At 39.5% G+C, this 6,943-nt stretch overlaps 1 long non-coding RNA gene across 1 annotated transcript; it reads left to right on the forward strand.

Annotated features, from left to right (window-relative positions):
* Positions 1–1,645: 1,645 nt before the first annotated feature.
* Positions 1,646–5,347, forward strand: LOC132539247 (uncharacterized). The gene is made up of 3 exons (XR_009550513.1): positions 1,646–1,759; positions 3,652–3,741; positions 5,281–5,347. It is a non-coding gene; the product is annotated as an uncharacterized LOC132539247 (long non-coding RNA).
* Positions 5,348–6,943: the final 1,596 nt, after the last annotated feature.

Below are 6,943 nucleotides of genomic sequence, written 5' to 3' on the forward strand. Positions count from 1 at the left end.
GAACTTCTCTGTTCCAGTCTCTTGGAAACAGAGTTAGCAGTCAGCTGAGGTAAAGAACAAACACCTCATCACAGACCCCTGCAAGCGTCAACCCGGCTTTGACCTAGCACATTATGATTGGGCCCTCCTCAATCGCTATCGAACAGGCCATGGCCGGTGCGCCGCTATGTTCCACCGCTGGGGAGCCAGAGACGACCCGAACTGCCCCTGCGGCTACAGACAGACTATGACCCACATAGCCAACGACTGCCATCTCTCCAGATTCAAAGGAGGTCTCGAAAGTTTACATCAGGCTCAACCTGATGCTGTTGACTGGCTACGGAAGAAGAGCAAATGCTAGAAGAAGAAGAAGTTTTCTGTTCTCTCTCTCTACCGCTTTCTCTCTCTCCTCTTTTGGTCTTTATCTGTCTTTCAAAGAGATACAGTGTGAGAATTCAAGAGAAGGCTGCCTATCACTGGTATCATACTCACAAGTGGCTCTGGCAACACACACACACACACACACACACACACACACACAATGGCATGCTAATATTATAGTGTTTTCCCTGACCTGACCTGAACTCGTAGTGACCATGAAACCCTTCCAATGTAAGGGTACATAACAGACTTCAAGTGATGGTTCTCATTCTTCTTCCCTCACTCCTTCGGAACAAACAGGAGTGGGCAGAATTCCACAGCTCCTCCTCTGTTACAGAGGTGCGTGATCTGCGGGCCTAAATGGGCTTCTTCCACCCACATTTTTCTAGGCTTCCAGCCCTAGTGCTGTTTCCCCAGAAAAAAGCATTTTTTGAGCAATCTGAGCTTTCCTTTCTGCTTCTTTCCACTTTTATCATGCAGTGCCCTGATGTTAAGCAACCCCCCACCCCATTCTGACTGACCACTTCCACTCTCCACTGTCAGCGTTATGTTCATCGATACAAGTGGAGCTGAACATAAACAGTTTTTGGTCTTTGGCCTGAGATGCCTTTTCTGGCTAGACTGCACAATGTTTGTTTTCAAGTCTGATATTTTCTTAGGGATAGAATGACTCCAATAACTAACCAGTGTAACTGATTGATTACCTAGACTTTTTTATATATATCTTATTATTTTTTATTTTTATTTATTTATTTATTTTACCAAAACACTACTCAGTTTTGGCTTATGGTGCTATGGGTATTGACCTTGGAACCTCATAGTTTAAGGCATTAGAGTCAGATATGCTTATCTTCCTGACCCTGTTGCTTAGAAGTTTAAGACAGTAACACTTGTTTCTTTTAGTCAACATAATGTAAGAGATACTTGCATTGTGAGATTGATTATTTTGAAATCATTTCAGAAAGTTTCAAAGATAATACAGAAAGTCAACTAGATTTCCTTAATATTTGCATTTTACAGAAATATACCGGGGCTGTCAGAAAAGTCATGACGTACAACCCAATCGTATGATATCTGAAACATTATTCCAGTGAGCTACCTTGGCAGCCCTGTGCTATATGTCTGTCTTTTATTTTGAGATTCCCATGTCTTGCACATGTACCCTCTGACTGTTCTGGGGCTGAGGTTGTGTGTGTTATTTTGAGATATGTATCATGTATATGTGTATGTGTCCTTGTCTGTATGTGTGTGTGTGTGAAAGAGAAAGAGAGAGAGAGGAGAAACCACATCATCACTCCACCTCCCGTGGACCATCCCCAGGTGACATTAATGGCACTTAAATGTGATAACAAGGTTCAGACCAGAGTCTTCACACATGCTGAACTGTGTGCTCTATCAGGTAAGCCATCTCTCTGTCCTGTCCTATGCCATTTTGTTTGGTGTTGCTCCTGGTAGCCAACACCACTGTCTAAACACTATTCTGCCACCAAAAAATAGTCCTTAGAGTTGTCCTGTTAGAGCCCAAACTGCCCTTTTCCTTCAGACACCCTAAACGCTGACAATGGCTCATCTGCTGCTTGTGCCCATGATTCAGTCATTTTCAGAATGTTCCACACAGTGAATCAAATTCACTGGGACTTTTTGAGACAGACATGTTTCATTCAGCTCAGTGCCTCTTCAGAGCCATCCAAGCTGTGGAGGGTTTGCTCCGTTTCATTTCTGAGTCAGATTACAGTTTAGACCTGCTGACCTACTGAGCTTGTGTACATAGCTTTAAAGTGACTTATCAAATTATAAGTAATGATAAGACTAACGAAACAGGAAAAAAAAAAACTGTGAGCACTGCACATGGAAAGGCAGAGTAAGGTACCCTTACTGAATGAGAGCATAGTCCCTCTGGCTAGGTTTCCAGAATAGTCTCTGGCATACCTGGCAATCAGGGTCAAAAAAAAAAAAAGAGAGAGAGAGAGGGCATGATGAATGGCACAAATCTTATTATAAGGATAAATCTTGCTATTTCTTCAGTGGAAGTAACTTATTCTTTTTTTCCTGTTTTACTTGTATTAAATTTACAATAAATAACTTGGGGAGCGTGTGTGTGTGTGTGTGTGTGTGTGTGTGTGTGTGTGTGTGTGGTTAAAGAGGATGCTTATTGAAGATAAAAGAATGCTAAGAACAAAGTAGATGTTTTATGAATTTATTTTCTCTAGAATTTGAAAAGCACCTACAAGTTGTTATTTCTCACAGTCTTGCCCAGGAATCCCTTTGATGTGAATACATTCAACTACACTTTATAAAGATATTGATATTGATTAAGTGTCGGTCCCTTCAAAGGATTGTTTTTTAAATTGTCTTTATTAATTAGATAGAGACAGCCAGAAATTGAAAGGGAAGGGGAAGATACGGAGATGGACAGACACCTGCAGCATTGCTTCAACACGTGCAAAGCTTTCCTCTTGCAGGGGGGACTGGGGGCTTGAACATTGTAACATGTATGCTCAAACAGGTGCACCACCACCCTGCCCCTCTTCAAAGATTTTATTGTCAAAGTTTTAGTAACACACTATCCAAATGTGATAAAATATAATACTGGATGCATTATTATGGTGAGGAAGGAATTAATGTCAGAGATAGATTTTTTTCCAATGACCATATGTATTTGTTGAACCAGGAAATAGTGCATGATGCATATTTAGAACAGAAACTTGTGCCACCATGTGGAGAGGAGAGTGATCCCTTGATGTACACATAACCGTATGTGGTTGTCAAAGGCTGAAGCCACTGAACTTTTTTAAAGGTCACCTTGATCTCCTGTGGTCATATTCTGAGCTTAGACAGTTTTCTCTTTCCATTCTACCTGTTAAACCTTTTACAAGAAAAGAATGGTGTTGGTCACACAAACCACAATGTCCCAGTGCCCATGATATTACATTTCTGATTATAAATGTATTCTAGTGTAAATGTATGTCCAAGGAGTTTAATTCCTGTGTAAGTATCTTCTTTTCCCCTTACAGATATTCAGTCCCTATTCATCTGTTGAATAAATCAAGCTTCTGAGATGAAAGCAGAGATCTCAGGCCTTGGACCTTGGGGAATTCATCAAAGAAATGCTACCTTGTTTCTCTGATGATACCTCTAATCTCACAGCATGTTCTTCTTTTTCAGACATCTATGGTTACATGTGATCATCATGCATATTTCAGTCATAGCTCTTTTGTACTCTTCATTGAAGTTGTGATTGAAGTGTGCAGATTCATAGAATATCCTCATGTAATAATAGCTCTTTTCCAGGTCTCACCAGCCCCTCTCTTATCTTTCTGTTTTGTCTCAACCTGAACTCTCTACTCTCACCAAGAAGCATCCAGAAAAATGGAGATCATGGTGAGAAATGTAGATTTCCTCAAATACTCTGCAGGTGGGAATCTGGAGAATTTGTGTACAAATCATACAGAAAATGTCTTATTTATGACTGGCTCATAACTTACACTTAATCTGTGCCTAAAGAAGTCTCATATTTTCACACCAGCTAGAATTATCACAGTATTGTCTTATGAAAATCAGCACTCCTGAATTGTGATCCTTTTGACTCTCAGACTCCTGAGAAGGTGAGTGCTGTTCTCCACTTATTCTGATTGTTACTGATGGCCTATCAGTGCTCCCTAGACAAAATGCCTGTGCTGAGTAATACACTCTTTTTATCTTGCTATATGTTATCTTACTACCACACCCATTTTACTTATAACATTTATATTAGCCCCATTTTTTACTGTTTGATATACTTAAATCTGTAAATCAAATACTTTCATATACTTAAATCTGTAAATCACCACAAATGTAACAGCTGAAAACAACACAGAAGCAGTATTTTGTAGCTGCCATGGGTCCAAAATTTGGATTCTCTGCTGTAGATTTCAATGGCATGACGTTAAAGAGTCAGCTGGGGCTGCAGTCTCACATGAGTTCAGGAGTTTATTCCAAGATCAATGAGGTTAAAATGATTTATTTCACTGTAGTTAGAGGATGGACATTCCTTTTGCCTCCTAACTGATGACCAAAAATATCTCCTAGTACTAAAGACTGACTACTGTTTCTCATCACATGATCCCCATAAATAGCTTGTGAGTTTATAAACCACCCCCCTCTCTTGTCACCAGGGTTATTGTTGAAACTAGATACCACCACGCCACTATGAATCCACTGCTCCTGGCAGCCTCTTTCTTTCTTCCTTTCTTTCTTTCTTTCTTTCTTTCTTTCTTTCTTTCTTTCTTTCTTTCTTTCCTTCTTTCCTTCTCCCTATCCTTCCTTCCTTCTTTCTTTCTCTCTCTCTTTGTTCTCTATATTTATTTTTTCCTTCCTTCTTTTATTTCATTTGCTAGTACAGTGGGGAAATTGACAGGAGAGGAAGAGATAAAGGAGGAGAGAAAGACAGACACTTGTAGATCTATTTCACTACTTGGGAAGCTTCCCCTATGCAGGTGGAGAGCAGAGGATTTAACCTGGGTCCTTGGGCATGGTAATGTGTATACTCAACCAGGTGCATCACAATCTGGTTCTCAAGAATAGATAATTTTAAATTATCTACTAAATACTTAGTTTCATGAGTATTTTAAGTAAGCTAACTTAAAGAAGTGAATTATGGGATGGCTGTGTAACTCACCTGGGAGAATTCCTACTTTACTTGTATATGATTCATATTTGAACCTGACCTCCAACACACTGGAAGAAGCTTCATTGCTATTGTGTCTTTAACCTTCTAAAAGATTAATAATAATTTGACAAGTTCCTGCTAGCTAATGTGTATCACCAACTCAAGAGTAACTGATATTGAATCTTAGGTAACTTGAAAATCAATGAACCAAGACTTCTGGAGGTGGGGCTATGAAGCAGCAGCAGCTGTGATTCTCTCCTCTCCTCTCCCAGGTCAACTAGGAAAACCAAAGTATATCACCTGGCACTGCAACAAGACAGGACTAGAACCACTTAAGGAACCCATCAAATCACTGGTGATTTGATGCAAACACATGTGGCTCATGGACAGAGAGGAGCCTAAGGAGAGTTTGAGCAGTTGGTAACAGTCTGGCAGTTTACCAGTTGAGGCATAACCTACAGTCTGTTTTGCCAACAAAAAGACTGCTGAAGCAAGGAAGAACGCCCCTAAGACGAGAAGCTGAATTGAGCCTGAAGCTTTGGATCCTTGGAGTGTGAGTCTCTTTGCATAACCACTGTATTATCTCTCCCCTACCCTGAATTATCTCTTAGTCAGCAGTGAGTGATTAAGCCAAGAAGCCTACTTATAATTTAAAAGCCCTCAGGCTCCCATAGCCTACATGGAAGAAAAAGAACAAAAGAGGCTTTTAAACCACTGTACTCCAATTTTGGGATTAAAATAATATTGAAATAACTGTCAATTTCCACAACTGTGAACCCTTTAATTATCTTACTAAATGAGAACTAAATGAGGGGATAGATAAACTAGAACTATTGGACATTTTCAGTCATTCATCCCAAGAAACAGGAATACACATTTTACTCAAGTCCACATGGGTGATTCTCAGGGATAGACCATATGATGCACAAAGACAGCATCAGCAAATTCAAGAGCATTGAAATCATCCCAAGCATCTTCTCAGACCGCAGTGGAATTAAACTAACACTTAAGAATCAACAATAGATTAGTAATAGTCCCAAAATGTGGAAGCTCAACAGTACACTACTTAACAACTGCTGGGTCAAAGAGGAAATAAAGGAAGAAATCAAAATTTTTTGAGAGTTCAATGAAAATAAAGACACAAGCTATCAAAATATTTGAGACACAGCTAAGGCAGTACTGACAGGGAAGTTTATAGCCATACAAGCACACATTATGAAACAAGAAAAAGTGCAAATAAACAGCCTGATTGCACACCTTAAAGACGTAGAAGAAGAAGAACAAAGGAATCCTAAAGCAACCAGAAGGACAGAAATAACGAAAGGTAGGGCAGAAATAAATAACACTGAAAATAAGAAAACCATACAAAACATCAACGAAAGTAGATGTTGGTTCTTGGAAAAAGTGAACAAAATTGACAAACCTTTAGCCAGACTCAAAAAGCAAAAAAAAAAAAAAAAAGAGAGAGAGAGAGAGAAGACTCAAATAAATCAGATTGTAAATGAAAGGGGAGATATCACATCAGACACCACAGAAATTCAACATATCATGTAAGGCTTCTATGAACAACTATATGCCACCAAGCTAGAGAACCTGGAAGAAATGGACGATTTCCTAGATACCTACGAACTTCCAAAACTAAATAAAGAGGAACTAGATAAGATGAACAAGCCCGTCACAGGTAATGTAATTGAAACAGTTATTAAAAACCTTCCCAAGAATAAAAGTCCTGGACCAGTTGGTTTTACCAATGAATTCTACAACACCTTCAAAGAAGAAATAATGCCTCTACTTTTTTTTTTTCCTCCAGGGTTATTGCTGGGCTCAGTGCCTGCACCATGAATCCACTGCTCCTGGAGGCCATTTTTCCCCCTTTTGTTGCCCTTGTTGTAGCCTCATTGTGGTTATTATTATTGCCATTGTTGATGTTGTTCG

This window comes from Erinaceus europaeus, chromosome 7 (assembly GCF_950295315.1).
Source record: "Erinaceus europaeus chromosome 7, mEriEur2.1, whole genome shotgun sequence".
Lineage (NCBI taxonomy): Eukaryota > Metazoa > Chordata > Mammalia > Eulipotyphla > Erinaceidae > Erinaceus > Erinaceus europaeus.